This window comes from Acinonyx jubatus, chromosome A2 (genome assembly GCF_027475565.1).
Source record: "Acinonyx jubatus isolate Ajub_Pintada_27869175 chromosome A2, VMU_Ajub_asm_v1.0, whole genome shotgun sequence".
NCBI lineage: Eukaryota > Metazoa > Chordata > Mammalia > Carnivora > Felidae > Acinonyx > Acinonyx jubatus.
Window position 1 is genome coordinate 125449515 of NC_069383.1, and position 20985 is coordinate 125470499.

General features: G+C 40.4%; 1 long non-coding RNA gene across 1 annotated transcript in view; it reads right to left on the reverse strand.

Annotated features, from left to right (window-relative positions):
* The window catches only part of LOC113594665 (uncharacterized), a 39464-nt gene that overhangs the window by 14649 nt on the left and 3830 nt on the right, over window positions 1-20985 (reverse strand). The window lies entirely within an intron of this gene.

Here is a 20985-nt window from a genome sequence, read left to right on the forward strand (position 1 = left end):
AAAATCCAAAAGAACAGACACACTTATGGGTTATCAGGAAGGCTGAAATTAATTTACAGGTATATACCAAATTGGTCAATATTCATGGGGCAATAGCCAACTTCTTCAACTGGATACAGTTTGCATTTCTATGAAAAGGAATTATTTGCATTACTGTCAGTATTCCGTAACTTACACAGCGGTAACATAGCTCAAAGATAATATAAGGGACAGATAGCCCAGGAAGATATGCTAGACAGGATACATAGAAGTCTTTTTTTACCCATTCAAAATATTCTTCAACTTTTCCTTATGGAAGCTCAGCTTCTGGACACAGAGGACCCTTGAAGTATTACTGCTTTCTCTTAAAATAGTAAAGGGGACACAGTCTCCTAAGCTAATACATCTTAGAATCACCCAAGGTTTTTCATAGTCACCCCTATTTTGAAATGTGGATTGCCTGATGATGGCCTAGGGAGGGGGATCCTGCTAAAGACAGAGGACAGATTCCATCTTAGGTGTTTTACATCAGAATCTGGATCCTGGGGTTGGAGGAAGCAAGTAAAAGGCTGCTGACCCTTTCTCTCAAGTTCCAGAGACTGGCCTCAAGGCAGAGCTTTTTGAAACACAAATTCTCTAAGCTTTTGAAACCCAACAATCAAGAATTATTATTTTCTATTCTCCGTGTATTTATTCTTTGACATCCCTCCTGGAGATACAGAAGACAGAACTCAGGACAGTAAGGAGGAAGTATTGGAGATGAAGGAATGTCTGGTCCTGTTTCCAAATAGTACCTTAGCTCTCGACCCTGAACTCAGTGTCTGCAAATCACTGTGCTGAGTAACTTCATATCCTCCCCCAGCTGATTTTCATAATGAGTTCCTTCTTTGCAGGCTCTTATTAGCTCTGTGTTTTAGGTGAGAAGACCTAGTCTTGGGGAAAGAAATGTTTAAATGTTGGAACCAGGGGAGGAGCCCAGTTTTATGTCACTTCTAAACTCAACATTTTAATCTGCATGTTTTATGGTCCGGTCCTTTCCTGATGAGAGGAGGGAATGCGAGCATTAATTAAACCCCAGTCTTTTCACCTAGGCCACCTTCTCATTACCCCATGCTAACTTTTCTGAAATACCATTGTAACTGGTTTCCATGCTTCTGACTCAATGAATCTTTCCTGAGTTTGATTATGAGAAAGATACTTAGTGAGATGTTATTCTGTTTTTCTCTTGTTATGCAATAACCCCCCTCTAAACTTAGTGGCTTGAAACAGCAACGATTTGCCAATTCTTGAGATTCTCTTGGTAGACTGAGTGATGCATATGCTGGTCTTGTGGACCTCTTGTGTGGCTGCATTCATTTCGCTGGTGGGCTGGGACTGGGGGTGATGGTGGGGGTGCTATGAAAGATTCTCTCACATGTCTTGGGCCTTAGTATTTCCTGTTGTCTGGGACACTTCATTTCCTCTCCATGGCTTCATCTGCTCATCAGATGGCACCTTTCTCCAGAGCCTCTTCCTGTGCTGGAGGATAGCACTTGCTTCCTTGCCGTATGGCAGCTGGGCTCTGTAAGAGCATAGAGCAACTTCCAGGCCTCTCATGTGGCAGCACTTCTACACTGTCCTGTTGGTCAAAGCAAGTCACATAGCCAACCCAGAGTCAAGTGGAGAGGAAAGAATTTCCATCTCTTGCTGGAAGTAGTTTCTGGAGGTCATATTTACACTGCAAAAGGAAATGCACTTTCTTTTATAAGCCTATCTTGCAGACTCTGGTCAGACAAATCATTCAGGAAAGTCAATTTCACTAAGTTATTCCTCCAGGTAAGAATTCTTGTGGCCTCTTCATTGTACACAGGTAAAGCTGTACACCATTCTCTGATATTTAGGGTCTTTTGAGCTATGTCCCCACTTAACATGACAATTTTTACCATCTTTTTTCTTCTTTCTAGGTAGCCCTTCCCCAACTCCCTAAATACTCCAGACTTGTGTCTGATTCTACCGAAAAGGAGGGGTGGAGGGTTCCTTCTTCTCTTCTAGGTTCTTTGGCTGGTCTAATAATTAAATTAATATGACAGATTAACAGGAGAAAAAATAAATTTGTGTGTGTGGGAGCTCTATATAATTATGAGACCCAAAGGGCAACCAGATAGTTGAGGCTTCTATAACTTCCTGAGGTAAGGAAAGGGGAAAAGTTTCTGGATACAAAGGGAAGAGAGGCCTTTCATAGGAAGTTGGGAAGAGATTATTGGAAAACATAGGTTGCTCTGTTATGCAGGTAAGTTTCTTAGGTAAACAGGTATTTCTGGTAAGAGCTCTCTTCTTGGTAGAGACCCTCTTTCCAATGCAAATTTAGGCAATTGAGAGGGAGGTAAAGAGCTTTTCCTGAATCTTTAGTTTCTTAAAAATAATCAGCCTAAAATAATCTTTATGCCAAATAGACGTATTTAGGAATGACAAATTCTGCTCCCCTCTACTACACACTAGAGAAAGTATTTAGGATAATTTTCCGACAGCCACCATAGAGAAAGATACCTTTCACTGTCTCCTTGCAACCACAATAATTGCAACTTTGCAAAACTAAAACTAGTCATTGAGTGGGAATATCAAACCAACTATTCAGAGCAATGCAGACAAACAGAGGCTTGTCTGAACTCATCCCTTTCAACTGGTTGTGAATTGGCTAATGTATAAATATATTCTATAACAGTTCTATGCCAGATTCTGTTTATTTTAGAATATGCTCTGTACTAGAGACAAATAATCATCAGGCAAATACCCATGAGTAATTGCAACACAACATTTTCCAGCAGGCTTTTCTTTTTTAGTATAAAAGCTGATATAAATATTTATTCATGTGTCAGGTCATTTCAGTCAAAGTTATGAGGCAAGGCAGACAAAGACATTTATCACATTTAAAGTGATATTTTTCAATGTTTTCATTCATGTAATGAACTTTCTCAGAATCCACTATTCATGGACACAGCATCTGGAAAGCTATTTAATGATCCTAAGTTTTATTTGATAAATAAGTCAGCTTTGTCAAAATGATGTATGTTAAACAGTATCCTTAACATAAAAAAAAGGGATGGAGACTATATTTTACTCTTTTCATTCCTGTCTCTACTGCCTTAGTATTTTTAGCAAGTTTTCCCAAAACAGTCATAGAACTTCCAGAAAGGACACTTGAAATTGGGCCATTTTTCTTTTAAACTGTAAGTGTTATCATTCATCATCTCTTTGGGATATTGAATACAGTATCATATATCTGCCTCCATTGTTCTCACACAATAGTTATCAAACACGGGTGAAAAATGATGATGGAAAAGGTTTACATTTTTTAGTTATTATCAAGGGCTAAAAATTATCTATCATATCCATCCCAGGCAGTGTTCACTTAATGTAGAGTTCAAGAAGAATAAAACAATTCCTAATCCAGTTTTGTCCTTATTCTCAAAAAAGTTTAACTCTATGAACCTTGGCATGATTTAATGAAACACTTCCATTTCCTTACCTGAAAAGAACAGAACCTCAAACAGCAGCTGGATGAACCATTTAGGATTGGAATGTGTAATTACCAAGGTTTTTAAATCAGTGACACAAGGTATCATGAGGGTCTAAAAGAACCCAATCATTAATATATGATGTAGCTACCCAATATTTTTATTAAAACTGCATTAGACCAGTTTTTAAACTTTATCAATATTCCATAGACCAGGTCTTAATTCTTAGATTTCCTTGAGTCTCAGACTACTTTGAAAATGCACAGATGCATAAATGAAGAAAATTTTAGTGCAATTAATAAGGGCCTTGTGGATCTTCAGAATCCAGAGATTTGTAGTACTGGAAATGAAGAAACTCTGATACAAATAAATCCTCTTTGATTTCTCTCCTGCTCAGTTTCCACCTTCATCTTGTACCAAATTTAGCAACTTTGTCTCTACTTCCCCCATTTTGGATTTCTTTTGGGTCTTCAGGCATGCCAAACTCGCTCTTGCCCAAGAACTTTGTACTTGTTCTTCCTCTAACCTACAATAATTTCTCCTTGGATCTTTGCAGGGCTGGCTTCTTCTCATGACTTAAATCATACTTCTAATGTCATACCCTCAGAGGCATGACATTAGACATTTTTTGTGATATTACTGTGTCCCCATCACACACATGCACGTGTGCACATGTGTATGCAGGCATGCGAGCACACACAAGTACAGAGGCACATAGTGTATTGTATTAAGTGTGTCAGTTCCTTCATAACTATATTACTCTGATAGCAGGAACCACACCTATCTCGCCCACCACTGAATGCCTAATATCTGGTACCTAAAACGTACTGAATATCTCTTGATGGAATAGATGTTTCGATGAAAGAATAACTGAATAGCTGAATAAATATAGATGGCATTGAATACCAACTGTATTTTCCATTGTATTAATTGAAATTCATTTATGTTACTAAACATGGCATAATATATAAAAACTTCTGTTTGGACAATGTTCACATGCATTTTTAACCTCTTGTCTAACCTATGACAGCCTGGAATAAAAATATGACATGAAAAAATTCCCAAACAGTTGTAATCAACAAAGAGATCAGATGGTTGGGAAGGTCTTAAATAGTTCCTCTTTGTTCTTACCTCTCATAATCTTTCACATGTTTTGGCGGTGATCAAAGGTGCAGTGTTTATAAGGAGGAAATTCTTCAGAGGGAAGCTTTGACAAAGACCATACAGAAAGACAAACAAAGTGAATAGCAAATGAGTCGCTCGGATTAAGGGATGGGAAAGACATGTTTTGTTGGGGAAATTGCTCCACAGTGATGAAATGAATCATTAGAGACTTTCAGCAAGCAAGGCCTATAAATCACAAGATTTATCCTTTCATACCTGCTGTTCTCCACATGTCCATTTTTGGCACTGGAGTTGACATCTGGGAATTTTATGTGCTGGATACAAAATAAATGATTAACATCCCATTATTAAAATTCAATGCCCTAAACTCAACTGTTGTTTTTATCAAATTGTTGTCTGAAGAGTTTGATATCTTATGTGCTTACTGAGAGCCTTCAGTCTCATAAGAACTGCCCTAAAGTCCTACAACTTGGTCCTGATCTGTGGGAGTTGATTTTCTCTCCAAAGATAAACACTCTCTAAGGGCAACATTCTCTAGGCAGACTACACAGCCAGAGAGCCTAGCTTGTGTTTTCTTGAAGCTTACTGGCAATTGGGAGGCAAGGGCACTCACTCAGTGCCTGGAAGGATGCTGTGCAACTGATAAATGATGAATTGAATTGGTTCCTTCAATTATTTCAAGCCTTGTGCTGACAAGGCCACATTAATTTGTCTATTCTCCATTGGGGTAATTCATGTTGCTTTCTTTTGTGCACAAATTAAGTTTCTTGATCCAATCAGTCATTTTTAAAATATATTAATTTAATAACAGTAGCAATTATCTTATTTTTACTCCCAGCCCCTAATCACAATGATCGATTGTGCATAGATTCACGTGTCTTTTTATTTAATATCTGACTCCCGACTAGAATGTTAGCTCCACAGCAGCTGGGATCATGGCTGTTTTGTTCCTTGTATATATGGTGGAGAGAGTACTTGGCCTATAGAAGCCTATCAATATAAATTTGTAAGATAACTGTATAAATATATGAAAGTGAATGGAAAAAGAGACATATACAATTTTTGTTCTTTATTTATTTGTACATCCCACCACTTACCGAACCAGTCCCTACCCATAAGTAGCATTAGACAATCGTCTAATGGGTGACATACCTACTGGTAACTACGGTATGATCTGGAGGAGCAACATTAAAAGTAGAGCAGAATGATGGGGAGACGCAAAGCTAGTGAAATCTAAATCTGCACAAACAAGTTAGGAGTAGATGGGAAGGACAACATAGGGAGTTTGGAATCAGTCATCTTATAATGGGAATCCATGGAGTGGACAGAGGAGTGGTCAGTAAACCTGATGTGTTAGAAGTGTAAATGCCTAGCACTGAAGAACATGGCACCACAGCAGCAGTTATTGTAGCAAAGCTAGTAAGAAGCACAGTCTTTGACTCCAGAGGTACAGATGAGGAAACGTATAGGTCTAAATTTACTGGTGACTATCATGAAGCGGCTCCAAATGAGAGTCAGAATGTTGTTTTAGAGCTACAGCCATTATTTTAAAATATAAAGGAATTAGCCAATACTGAGAAAATAAGGTATGCGATCCTGGTCCCTTGGCTTTGTACTGTGTCAGTTTGGCTAATCCGGAACTCCGTTTCCCAGAATTCCCTCCGCCACGTTGTGAAGTTTAGCCACAAGAGAAATTTTGCATACTATTCGGAAGGCAAATGTGATGCGGCAGACATATCTTTATACTCTGAGGGTTAGGTACGCTACCACATGCTGTGGAGCTTGCATACTTTGTTGCTTGTGTATGTATTTGAGCTGAGGCAAGACCTGGACCACAGCTTCTCTACCAGCTTCTCTGAGCCCAGGGGCAATTGCGGAGGGCACCAGCTCCTTTTGCAGATTGACTGCCATATCAACGTGGGGTGAGGGCGGGGGCATTGGGATGAACATGGGTTCTACTTGCCCGCATGGGGTCCACGTCATTCTTTCACTCATTTGTGTCCCATTCTCCTTCCTGGCTGCCAGTTGTATCACCTCCAGTGATGCTGGACTCAACACTAGACACAAAGAGCACAGCCTGCATAGACTTCCCCATTAGCTCCCACAGCATGCAAGGGCTAGTGCTATAATAAATCCCTTGTTGCATAGCACCCCTAAAAGCTGTGCTTTTCTGACCAAACCGGCACAGTACACAACCTCTTTGCCTTTTGTTTCGTCGATGTTATTAGGGATTTATTGTGCATATCTAGGGTCCCTGTGCCACAGAGCACCTACATGTAACATCCCATTTAAATTTCATAATTACACCATGAGGTGTAGATACTGGTGTTATTCCTAATTTACTGGTAAAAAAAAAATTGAAGGTAAGCTAGGTCAATAAGTGATGAAAGCCATATAGTTCATTGGCAGCACATCTGAGATTTGAACCCTCAGGAGTGTCAAGGTGTTCCCAGTGACTCTCTACACCACTCCCTCCCAGAGAGGTAGTGAACAAGAGCATGAGTCTGACTCTTGAGGTCGATCCCAGGGACACCAGAGGCACTCCTTGGCCCCAATAGCACCACTTCTTGAGGTGATTGTGGGTGTGTTTATAGGTAAAACAGGGATTAAATGTTCACACTGCATAAGTTTGGGGGACTAAATAAGTTGACACATCTGAAGTACTCAAAAGAATGCCCAGCAAATAGTGTTCTTACTACTGCTGCCTTTCCTCATCCCTGCCCAGTTCTCTGGCTGTCAGGATCTCAGGGCTCAGAATTGCCATGCGCCGGCTCTCCTACCGCTAGGTATCATACAGCTGGTCTCACCCATTCTGCTTTTTGGCTCCCAACAAAATGAACTTATTTCATGTGTCATTTCCCTGGCGCTATGTTGTCTGCTAGTTGTCTCAAAGTGCTAAAAGCAAATTAAAAGAACTCCCCTTTGCTAATGTATTCTCTAGTTAACCTGTGTGTTCCTCAAGAAACTGGATGCCTTAATCTTCAACCAGTTTTAAAGTAAATGACATCAAAACAACTACTGGAAGAGCAATGCCAATGGTGAGAATTTCAGATAGAGATGCAGATTGAGATAATTAGTGTGTGTGTGTGTGTGTGTGTGTGTGTGTGTGTGCGCGCGCGCGCGCGCGCTGAGTCATTTGACTGCTCTGTCTGTGGTCCCCAACCAAGCTGAATTGGCTTGTAAAGGGTAGCTGAGTAGCCTACAGTAGCATACAAGTAGCATGACCCTTTGGATTTATCCTTTTTTTTTTTTTAGCAATTAAATCTCTTCCAGGTCTTCAATAAAGCTTTCCTTGTTGGCATTTATCATAAAGCCTCGCACGTAATAGACACTTCCCTTCTCCCTTCTTTCTCTTTGCCTCTCACTCAGTTGATGTGCTTTCATTCATTTCTATTGTAATTATATTTTATGGTCTTTTGTTCCTGCCCTTTTAATATCAATTTGCACTTTGAGTTATACTGGCTATTATTATGTGAGGACCGTTAATCATGAGCCAGTGGATAAAGTGCATTTCTTTTTATGATGTAGACCAAAGATCAATAGTCATTATTCTTGGTTCTTAAACGTGAGAAACCTAGAAAAACATCATCTGTCAAAATTCCAGATTGCAGATTGTTCACTTCTAAATTAACACGGACATAAATCAGTCACCACAAAGAAGGAGGCATGTACATGCATGTGTGTGTACTCAGAGATTTTGCACATACATGGTCTCTGTACGATAATTCCTTTTCATGTTCTTGAACTGGTGCGACAATTCTAAAAGTCTCATAACATTGAAGGGCAATTTGCAATTCACAAGAAAGAGAAATATGGAATTGAATTTCAAATAGAGAAAATTAGAGAGCAAATATAACTGTATCACTTTCTTCTAAAGACCAAAGGTTTCAAATGAGAATTTGAGTTGTACCTCTATTTATACAGACAGGGAAACTCCATCGTTTCTCCTGACCCCCTTAAAAATTATTGTGAAAGGTCGTAATGCGGAGTTTCTCTGTGATCCTCATCACCTCGCTACACATTTACACTTGGAAATGTAATCACTTCCTCTCTCTTTAAGAGTCTATTTTTTTTCAAATCCACTCCAAATGTATTTAAGAGGAAAGGAGGAAAATACATTATAATTTTCATCAGCAACAAGTACTTGCAAAATTCCTCGACTGCTTACATTTGACTTTCTAAGGAATTGGTTAAAATGACTTCAGGGGCAGTGGTGGGTACTACCTAATGGAAGCAGTATATGGACTTTTTTTTTTTTTGCATAATTGTCCTCACAGTTTTTAAGAACGCAGTTAAATGCATCACGATGTCCAGTGAACAATACAAAATTTAAAGTGCAATCATTGGGTGAAATTGTCTGAAAATATTGTAAGACGTGTTGACCTCATATGACTTTTGAAATTCCAGATTATTTTTTGTTGTCACTCCCCTCAGGGGGCTGTTCGTGCCCATGCTGGGTAAAAGCCAGTTCTCTGTGTCCCAGAGTTCTCTGTGGTTTCTCATGGCACTGGGCTCTGCACCTGTCCTGTGGTCCTATTCATGTTCTCAGTTGAGAGCCCTCCTGAGGACAGACACTGAGTCTCTTTGTGGACCTGAGGGCCCAGCATAGTGTAGAGTACATGGTAGGAACTTATTAAAACCAGAGTAGAGTGGATGCAATGTTGATATTGACTTGACCCTTCAAAAAATAAAACCGCACTTGGCGTATTTTTTAGCCTGGAGAGGAGTTGACATGGAGGGAATGCAAACCCTATTTTCCCAAGTGGAGAGTAAGCTTCTGATATTTGGATCAAGTTTCTAATTAAAAAGAAATGTTTATTTATTTTTGAGGGGAGAGGGAGAGGGGCAAAGAGAGAGGGACACAAAGGAGCTGACTTTGTGGGGCTCGAACCCACAAACTGTGAGATCATGACCTGAGCCAAAGTCAGGCGCTCAACCGACTGAGCCACCTAGGCGCCCCTCAAGTTTCTGTTTTTAAAAGAAACTTTTCATTTTATTAATTTTTAAAAATGTTTACTTATTTACTTTTAGAGAGAGAGCAAGCAGGGGAGGGGCAAAGAGAGAGTGATAGAGAGAATCCCAAGCAGGCCCTGCGCTGTCAGCACAGAGTCCGACGTGGGGCTCAGACCCATGAACCATGAGATCATGACATGAGCCAAAATCAGCAGACTCTTAACCAACTGAGCCACCCAGGCGCCCCTGAATTCTCTCATTTTAATTTACTTCTGTATCAGTTTGCCAGCAGTGCATAACAAATGACCACAATTTAGCCGCTTAAAATACCTCCCATTTATAATCTCACAGCTGTGTAGGTGAAAAGCGCAGGTGAGGTAGACTGAGATCTCTACTTAAGGTGTCATAAGACCAAAATCAAGGTGTTGTCTAGTTCATGCTTTTATCTGGAAGCCCTGGGGAGAATCCCCTTCAAAGCTGATTCAAGTCAGGACAGTATCTGGTTCCTGGAGTGTCCCCTCATCATATTCACAGTGCCCCATTCAGTGATGGTGGGATGGGAGTTCCACAATGATGAGGATCTCTGGGTTATTGTTAGAATCTTACCTACCGTATCTTTCTTTTGCACCAGAAAATGTTAGGTACATAGTAGGCACTTGATAAATGCTGAGGAATAAATAAGGGAGATGTGTAACAATAAAAGCCCTTGTTCCCAACTAAATTAGGTGAGGGGACTGTGGTTGGAGAAAAGACCGGAACACCTGCTTCCCAGGTTTGACTTCCCATTTCATTTTCCCCAAGAGTCCTTGGCTGCTGGCCTCTTTCTCCAAGTCTCGGAAACATTCATGGGTTTGACTACAGTGGCTCCACAGGTTAGGTGGTAACACAAGAGCAGCAACGAATAGTTTTTGATTGTAGAACACTTTGGTTATAGTGAAACATAGATACAAATTAGGTGGTTATTTCTTGTTTTCATTTTAGAAGTGTTAGTGCTTAGAATTTTTCCCAGCTGTTGAAATTAAAAAATGCTTGGAAGGATGTTAAAATGTATGTGAATATATATAAACATTAAAATCAATATACTTGTAAAATTTAGAAATTAAATATAAAATAAAAAATCTTTAATGTATTTATGTCATATATACACATGTATTTGTATATATACGCACACACACGTGTGTAAGGCACAATGTATATATTGTGGTCCCCAGGTGATGGAAATGTATGTAAAAGCACTTTACACCTAATATCATGTGCTTTCCAGTGTGTGGCACAGGAACCGAAGCAAATATGACCCCCCATTCCTGACAGAGGCAGACGTGCATGTTCAGACGCTGGCTGAGTTTAATATACAAAGGTCACTCTGGGCCTTGAAACTTTCCTGCTTAAGTTAGAGTTGATGTGAGATGCTTAAGTTGGATGTGAGTGAGAGATTTCAAATCATGGTGACAGTGGCGCCAAATGATTAAAAAAGTGGTTCTTGGTTTTAGGGGCACCTGGGTGGCTCAGTTGGTTGAGCATCCAGTTCTTGTTTTCCACTCAGGTCATGACCTCAGGTGTTGTGGGATGGAGCCCCGAGTAGGGCTCTGTGCTGACAGCTCAGAGCCTGGAGCCTGCTTTGGATTCTGTGTGTCCCTCTCTCTCTCTGCCCCTCCCCTGCTCAAGCTCTCTTGCGCTCTGTCTCTCAAAAATAAATAAATAAATAATTTTTAAAAGTTATAAATAAAAAACAATTTTTTAAATAAAAAACAAAACCTGGTTTTACTGATTCTATAGAGCACAATCAATAATTTAGTTCTGGTTTGTTACAAGCCTTTACGCCCCATCACCAAGCTGGGCACTATGGGAGAGGCTGTTAGTTTTCGTAGGTGATATACTTGAACTGAGACCGGTCCGCTCACAGCTGCTGATAAAAGGCAAATCTGTGATAGGAACTCTGTGTCCAGCCCCAGGACGGAGAGTGGTTACCCCTGGCACTCACAACGGGCTTTAAATATCCACCCCGTCTGGCGGCACCTGGGCTCCGATGGAACCGCCCATCCGGGGGCCACAGGGCTCTGCAGTTCACGTGTTACTTAAATGTTCACTTTTCTTATGACTGTAGTGTGCAGCTGAGTACTAAGTTTCTTCATTTCTGCTCTCTTCGCCCATTTCTGCCTTTGTTGGACACATCATCTCTTGGCCCGATAAATAAATTTAAAGAAGTTAATTCTATTTCAAGCATAATATTAAGCGGCTTGGCTTTCTGAGATCAAAAGAAATCAGGCAACTGAACTGGAAGGAATTCAAGAACATGAATAAAATCTTTCAGGTTTGTCTTTTTTTCAGCTTGATGGGGAAGATCCACTAGTGGTCAAAAATTGGAGGGGTTTGTCCCATGTACTGTAGGAGGTGCTGAGGTGACCCTGGGGAATTAAATAAAGCCCCTGCTTCAAAAAGCTTATAGTCCAGGGAAGAAAATGGATATTCGATTAAAATGTTGCACCTTGAATAACTGCAAGAATGCAAAGTGCTGTGAAAAAGAGACAGGATGCTATGAAACTGTATAATGGGGGTTCTAACAGAGTTTGTGAAAGTCCAGGAATGTTTCCTGAGGAAGTGGTACCTAAGTGAGGATCTGAAGGGAAAGTGGTCAAAGTAAGTCCAGAGGGGAGGGAAGAGCATTTGAGGTGGAGGAAACTTGGATCCTCAAGGCCAAATATACCTGAAGGCCTCAAGTCTGTGAAGAGTGTGGCACACTCCAGGACCAGTGATCAGGTCAGTGCAGCTAGAGAAGCAACATGGAAGTGACACCGAGGGCCAAACAGATGTCTAAACACACAGGTCCCACTAGTGCATGGTAGGAGTCTGAGCTTTACTCTCAGAGCAGGAGAAAGGAATGAGTCAGAATGGCCTAGGCTATGCTCTAATAACAAACGACTCTCCAAATCTTTGTGATTCAACATGGGAACATGTACCCACACTATATGCATGATCCACATGTGCAAACAGGGGATCTGCTCTACGCAGTTATTCAAGGACCCTGGCAGTGGGGGCTCTGCCATCTTGCAACTACACCATCTGGAACACCATCATCCTTAGCAATCACTGAGGCAGGGGAAAAAAGAAACTATGGAATCATATCTGTGGAATTGTCACTATTCAGCCAGAAAGTGACACATGTCACTTCCTTTCATATTTTCTTGCCAGAACAAGTTACCAGGCCCTGCCTAATGACAAGAGATCTCCAAAGTGTAAGGGAACATGTAGAATATTCGATAGTTATTACCATGTCTGCCAGAGAGTGCACTGAATGGTTTCAAACAAAAGACAGACATCATCTGTTGTTGTTTTTTTTTTTAATGGGTGTTTGGTAAACAAGCCTAATCAGCATTTTGTCATTTTCCATTTATATCAGGTGAACATGTGATTAATAAATCATAAAGTGCTATAGATATTTTGTATCTAGATTAGACCAAGGAATTTGAAAAATTACTCACAATACCCTCATGGTCAGAGGGCAGTCAAGACTATATCATATAATCTGTGTGAGTTACAATCAGAATTATCTTACCCTATGGGAGCTATCTAGGGGTACATCACCAGGCTCTGTCTTTAGTCCTGCGATGCCCAATATTTTAATCGATAACTTCAACGAGGATTTAGAAACCATGCCATTGCAATGTTCATAGATAGCAGCTATACCAAAAGATCACGATAAGCTGGAGAAAGACAAATGAAAGCTAATGTAGTTGGTTTTAGCAGGGAAGGCAATAATAAGGTCTTATTTTGGGGTCAAGAGACCAGCTTACGCTACAAATGTCAAGGCAGGCCCATGTGACCCAGAAGCAGTATGTGTGAAGTGAGTTGCGGGAGATGTGTTGGTTGACCTTCAGTTTGAGATGAATTAGGAGGACAGCAAAAACTGGGCTATTAATGTGGTTTAAGATCAGGACAGAGGAAGCCCAATTCCCACCCCCACCCTTCATACTGGTCAAAACCAGAGCTCAGGTGTTTATGGTAAAGAAAGGAATTAAAGCTAACCAGTGGTAGGTGTTGGGGTTAGAGGAGAGCGCGGCATGTGTTATAAACCTGGACATACCACCACAATAACAATGGAATTAATTAAATCAAAAGGCAGGCAAGGAAGAGTGGTTGGGAAGAAGTGTAAATGTAATTGAAGATAGATTTAAGGCAAATGGAGCAAGGTCAAATGCGCAGGCTAGTGTGGTGAGGGGAAAGGAAAACCACTGAGTGAAATGAGGCTTGGCTGAAGGATCCGACAGACTTGAGAGGGATGTTGTGATTACCTTTAATCACTGAAGGACTTTCAGGTGGGAGATGGATGGGATCTATTTGACCTTAAGGGATAGAACCAGGGTTAGTGCTGCAAATTGCAGGCAGGTGGATTTGGGCTCAATAACTTAACAGGCAAACCCACCCCAAGCAGCCAAAGCTGCCTCAGGAGAGAATGAAATCTCATCAGCGCTGCAGGGGTTGGAGCCGAGAACAGGTAGGGTAAGTCATAGTAAGTGCTAACATGTAGGGGTGTCTGGGTGGCTCAGTGGGTCGAGCATCCGACTTCAGGTAGGTCATGATCTCATGGCTGGGTTCGTCAGTACAAGCCCCACACTGGACTCTGTGCTGTGACAGGTCAGCCTGGAGCCGGCTTCTGATTCCGTGTCTCCCTCTCTCTTTGCCCCTCTCCCACTCATGCTCTGTCTCTTACTCTCAAAAGTAAATAAGCATTTAAAAATTATAAAAAAATAACTGCTAACATGTATATAAATTCCTACAGGGTTTGGCTGAGTGCTAACTCACATTAAGTTGTTCAGTGTTCACCCTGTGAGCTGGGCACTGTTACTCTGTTCAGTGCCCATGGGAAAACAGAGGTTCAGGGAGAAAGGCTCTGTGACTGGGAGGAGCTCCGTGGAGTCATCGTCCAGCAGGTCTGACTGTAGAGACCTGTCTCCTCCTCAGGGTGGATGTTTCCTTCTTGGGCAGGAACTCTCTAGAGAGAATTAAGGATCAGAGGCATAGAAAATCAAAAGGTCAAGGGATAGTTAGCTTGGAGACTCCAAATAAATGGGGCAAAGTCTGGCATTTGGAAATGTGGGGAAAGCTAATTAATTTGAGCCAATAAAATATACTAATTTTATAATTATTCTACAGTGTCTTGTTTGACAAAATTAAATGCCCCAAGAGAGTTTGTCCATGGTCGGTTAAATTGTATTTCCTTCCCAATTAGAGTTTTTGATTAAAACAATGTTCTCACTGTGGACACCCAATCTATTCCTTTCCTTCTTTTCATTCTCAGGGGCTTCCTGGCTGTCCCTCAAAACCAGCAGGCTTACTTCTGCCCTGGGCTTTTTGCACTGGCTGTTCTGTTTGCCTTTAATATTGTTCCAGAAGTTATTGCTATAGCTGGGTAATTACCCTTTTCAAGTGTTGGCTTAAATGTTGTCTTCTAAGTGTGTCCTACGTGTTATATATATTTATATACCTTCTCCTGCCACCCCCGCCCCCCACCCCCGGCTCCATCAATAGCCCTTTCTTCTTATGTACGAGGTCCTTCACTTACTTAGTGTTTTCACTGGTTGCTCTCTGTCTCGGCTGCTAGAATGCCCATTTTCAAGGAGTGCTTGTGTTTCTTCAGTGATGTACTACAGAGCCTTGGAAGAGGTTGGCACATTGTAGCTACGCAAGAAAAATTTGTGGAGCGAATCCAGCATTTGCTCAGAAGTTTGCACTTGAGGCCTGCTAAAGGGGTTGAGAATTGACTCTGAGCCATCCACTGTCCGTTCAACTCTGGCAGATCCTCTTGGTCAGTTACAGAAAGATAGCTATGGCCGCCATTGACTATTTTCATCCCTGCCCTTTTAGCCAGGGATCAGGAAATATTTTAGGCTAAACAGGCCATGAAGTCTCTGTTACACCTACTGAGCTCTGACCTTGTAATGTGAAAACAGCTACAGAGAATATGTAAATAAATAAGAAATGAGTGTGTTCCAAAAAATTTTTATTTGCACAGTCTTTGGGCTGGATGTGGCCCATTAGCTGTAGTTGGACAACAGTGTCAGAAGTTAAAAGCTAGATTGACTGAAATGTGAATATCCCTTCAAATTGAGTCAACACAGTTTTATTTGTAGGACTACTGTGTGACTGAGACTATTCTTTGGGCTGAGAAATAAGCCAGGAACAAAAGAGACTGTGCTCATGATGGAACTTAGCATCTAGCAGTGGGAGAGAAACCAAGTGTGTCATTGATCACAAAGGTGAAATTCTGTGTCAGGTGGTGTTGTAGAAATACAACCATGAACAAGTTGTAATGGTAAGAGGATGCTTGCTGTGAATAAACCATGTTAGAGTAAAAGGACAGAGGGACAGGATGGGATGTGCTCTTATTAAATAGGATGACAGAGGATCAGTCTGATAAGGTGATACTTAAACATGGAGATATAAAAGAAGTAAGGGAGTGAGCCGTGGAAATAGTAGAAAAGTTCTACAGGCAGACTAAGAAGTATGAAGCCAGGAAGCTGAAGCATTCTGGGAGTGTTCAAGGTGGACTAAGACTGCAAATAATATCATAGCCCCACGCTGTCTGCCCTCAGACAGAGAGCCCTTTGTTCTCAATCTCTTTTATGTTGTCATAGCAAATTACGTCACATAAGGGTATAAAGAAGGTGTCAAAGGGTCTCCTTCTCAGAATATTTTAACAAGAGTTATATACCAAAAGAAGAAGCATGTAATGGTGGAGAAGTTGAAATCTGCAACGATGGGAAACTAGAATTAATTTAAAAGAATACTCACAGGTTCATCCTGTCTTTATGCCATTATGGTGGATGTGAAGAACTCAGGTCTATAGCTGGTTCTGTTATTAAGTCCTGGATGACCACTGTCTCCATCAGTATAGTTCTACCTCATTTCAGTACCCATGGCAGAGATAGTAGGCCTTATCAAAGCTATTCTGCTGCTGAATACAGACTGAACTTCAGAATCCTACCTAACACAATATTTCAGATGATAAGGCCCAATTAACAAGAGTTAGCACTGGAGATGAAACACGTTGGATGTATTGCCTGATCTCTCAGACTCCTTTTAGTTTTAAAACTAATGATCTAAGTAAGACTCAGGAAAAGGCAATAAGCAACTGGTGAACAGATCTCCAGACCACATAAGCAAAGGAGATTTTGCAAATGTATTGCAGGAGAACTTTCATTCTTTGTAACCTTTCCTGACTTAGGCCTCCTAGCACTGATGTTAATAGCAAGAAACAACTATAATTTTTAAAAAAAATTTTTAATGTTTGTTTATGTTTGGGAGATATAGAGAGACAGAGCATGAGCGGGGGAGGGGCAGAGAGAGAGAGAAAGACACAGAATCTGAAGAGGCTCCAGGCTCCAAGCTGTCAGCACAGAGCCCCCCACAGGGCTTAAACTCACAAGCTGTGAGATCATGACCTGAGCCGAAGTCTGATGCTCAACCGACTGAGCCACCCAGGCTCCCCGAAACAACTGTAATTTTATCTGTCACTTCTTGAACCCATCTTTGGTGAATTGGGGGTGGGGTAAGGTTAAATAATTAAAATGCCTCCCCACAGAGTAGGGAATAACTGCATATATGTTTAAAAAAATGGCAACCATTAAAGAAAAAGTAGGTGAGTGAACAGGAATAATAGAATCTGTTTTTGAAATGATTGATAACACAATTACAATTCAGCACTTGATATTTTCCTTGTTGTCTTTTCAAAAGTGTCCTGTTGGCAGCCTGTATTGCTTTCTTCTCAGTATGAATCTCCAGTCCCAAGGGTCCCTTTTGACCAGTCACACAGTACTCCGAGAGGAAAGCAGGATATCTGAGGCACAGTTTACTGGGCCGTGATGCTCCCAGGGAAAGTTAATCAAGTTTAAGGGCTGTCTGTAATGTTGGTGGCCTTTCAAAGTAATCAGAACCAGGGGAAAAAACAAAATCCTCTGTTTGACCTTAACAAGGTCTAAAATTTTCTTTAACCAAAGTTTCTAACGGTAGAGAGAAACTTTACATGGTTTTGAACTTAGTGTGCCATTGAATCAACAAAGCAGTTCTTAAGAATAAACTCATCCTTTCTTGGAATCTTAGATAGTTGTTACTCTTCAGTATTCTAAGGTATAGTTCATGCCAGAAAGAAAGCTGTGTTACCTCCATGGTACTCACAAATACAATATAGAATGTGGGGCAAATAACGTTATACCTCCACTCAGGTCACATTTCAGTCCCTTGACCATCCATTGCATTTGGCCCCAGGGGGGTCCTTTATCTCTGTTCCTCCCCTCATCCCTTCCTGCTTCATGGTGTTTACATGAGTCTGTCAACCAGAAGCTTCTGTCTGTCAGGTATTTTGTAGTGAAGCAGCTACATAGAATGGTAATGTACTTTACAAATATTGACTGTATTTTTTAGCGTAAATTTAGTTTGTTTCTTGGCTAAAAGATTGCTCAATTTTCCTTTCCTATTTTACCAAAGAATCCCTCAGTTCAGCGATTTCTGGAAGCAATTTTTATTACCCAAGTTCACACCACATTCCCAGCACCAAGCCCCCAAGTACAGGAGGGGAACAAGGCTCAGGGATGACTCCTTTTATTGTGATGGGTCTTATATGTCCAGGGTAACCCTTTTTTCAGAATTGGACACAAGTTAGGAAACATTTCTCTGGAAAGTTAGACAGTTGTCTAGATTCATGTACTTGCTCAGGTTTTTCAAAGAGATGAACAAATTTGAGTTTATGCTGAATGTTTAAGACCTCCTTCTATGTTTTAAGTCCTCATGTAAATCACCCAAAAGCGACTTTGACATTTACCTTCTTTCATGTCCCTTTTACCTGTTCCTTCCTACAAATTAGGCAACGTGACATGGAAGTTAGAAACTTTTAAAATACAAATTCCTGAAACCAAACCCTGACCCTGTCCTTACTTCCTGAGTAATCTTGGGCACAACTTAAACCTGTCTGGGCCTCTGTTCTCCTCTAGTAAAATGGGACAGCAATGTCTTTTCATTCTCCCAAGGTTAAGAGTAGTGTTTAACCTGCCACAACCTAAGTGTTCAGTAAATAGAAACTCATTATATTATTTCCAAGAAATCAGACTTGGTTACTTTTTCCCTGCTACTTAAAAAATCCAATTCTTTATTTTCATATTTATGAATTTTAGTTAACATGATCAGAGCCCTTGTCAGGAACAGGAAGACTAATTTTGCTACTCTGGGTTCTAAAGTACCTTACTGATATTAATACATGGAGCTCTGAGCTTGTACACAGTTTTTATCTCTTAGAATCTTTGGGATTAAGACATAATCATTGACTCTTTTATAGATAGGCTGATGATGGAAGCACAAATGCCTATCCCATGAATATAGAAAGAAAATGAATTTGTTTCACAAGGGCTGGTGCTAGCACTCTGACCCTTGACTTCATGATTTGGGGGTTGGGGGGGCGAGTCCCATTACTTGTCACAGTTTCACTTTGCTCAGCTAATTAAATCAGATATCATTATGAGGATTATGATAAAATATTACATACACATTTATGAATGTTGTTACTATGGCTCCTCCCTTACCAACCAGTGTTTTGGTCTTCCTGGGGAGTTGAGAGGCTAGACTATAGTAATAGTTTTAACCTCATTACATGCTCTAGCATGATTCTACTCAACTCAAATATGATCATATCCTTCCTTTGGAGAGAGTCCTTGAATGGATCCCTTCAGGAAAAGTTTCAATCCCCAAAAAGTGGCTTCCAGGATTTACCATGACCCAGACCCCACTACCTGACCCAACTCCCTCCCACACTGCTCACACACTCTGCCTTTCACACTGGAACCATGCAAGTCATGGGCTTCTCCTCAGCATGCCTAGCCTTTTCTTTATTTCACATATTTTAAGTCATTTATAAACATAAAAAAGAAATGATTTTGTCTGCTTTAAAGTGATAGGAAAGTATGATATTTTGTTAGTCTCATGTAAAGGCAGCATTTTGGTAAAAACGTTAAAATTCAACACCTTGGCCCAAATCCTTGAGTAGTAGAACAATGAGACCCCAGAAAAATGAATATATCTCCCTTGCTCCAGTGAAGAATCCATTCTTCAGTTCTTTGAGGTTGTTGGAAGAGTCAGTTCCTTGGGGTTATAAGACTGAGGTCCCTGTTTGGTTGCTGGCTGTCAACTGAGAACTGCTGCCGGCTTCTAGAAGCAACTCTCATGCCTCAAGTGACAGCCACCTTCCTCTGTCTTCAAAGTCCACAAGGGCCGTGCAGAGTGCCTGTCATGTTTCAAATCTCTCCAGCTTCTTTTTCCATCAACTCAGTCAAAGAAGACTAATCTGCCAGCCTTACTCTTTTACTCTCAAGGAGCAGTGTGATTATTTGGACCTGCTGGTGTAATCTAGGATCATCTCTCTACTTTAATGTCAGGTAATTAGCAATCTTAATTCTATCTGCAACCTTAATTCTCTCTGGCCAAATAAATTAACATATTCACAAGTTCTGGGCATTAGGACATAGATATCTTTGGGAAAGGAGACATTATTCTATTTACAACCTCTCTCAGTTATGTGTTTTTGATCAAAGAACTGTTTTCAAGGTACACATTAACCCCAAACGACCTCAACTGATGCCAGTTGGAAAAAGCGCACAAAGGTCACAAGATAGACTTGTTAACAAGGGAGAGAAGACATAGACAATTAACACAGGTTTAATAATTGTTCTGGCAGGTGTGACCTCATAATTACAAGTGTTGGATGCTTGTTGTAAACAAGCTTTTTTAGATTGCTTAAAAGGCCACCCAGTAATTGGAGAGCATGACTTTATATCTAGAGTATGAACAAGAAACCAATTCTTCTCAGGTTATGTAAATGAAAACCTGTGGCTTGGGATAAAATCTGCAGAGACAGTCTCACACATAGATTTGAAGTCTTGAACAACTTATAGAGAAACAGCATTGTCAGAAAACTGCCTTAGATGACTCAAAAAGTAGCTCTAGTGATGACAGAGATATGCATGTTGAAGGTCACTAGGAGGAGATTGAATAAACTCATTTTATAAAATGTTAGGTTATAAAAGCAATGATTTAGAGTTAATATATGATATTCTAGAATTGATTTAAATATGAATAAGGTATTCATTTAAAAATTATAAATAGAAAGATAGCTCAGAACTTAAAAAAAAAAACACCTGTTGGAAAAAGCAAGTTGACTTTATGCTGAGGATTGCCTTATATCTGGTAACTAGCTGTGACAGGTTTCTAGATTACCTTTATTGTTTATCTTTAGCCTAAAAAAATGACCATAGCATTTTCTTCAGATTGAAGAATTGGCAGTGTGGAATTAGTCTTGTGATTCTGGAGAGGAAGTCTTAAGTCACTTTTCACACAGGATACAATATTGTAAGAAAAATAACACCAGCAGGACTATCAGAACCAGATTTTCTTG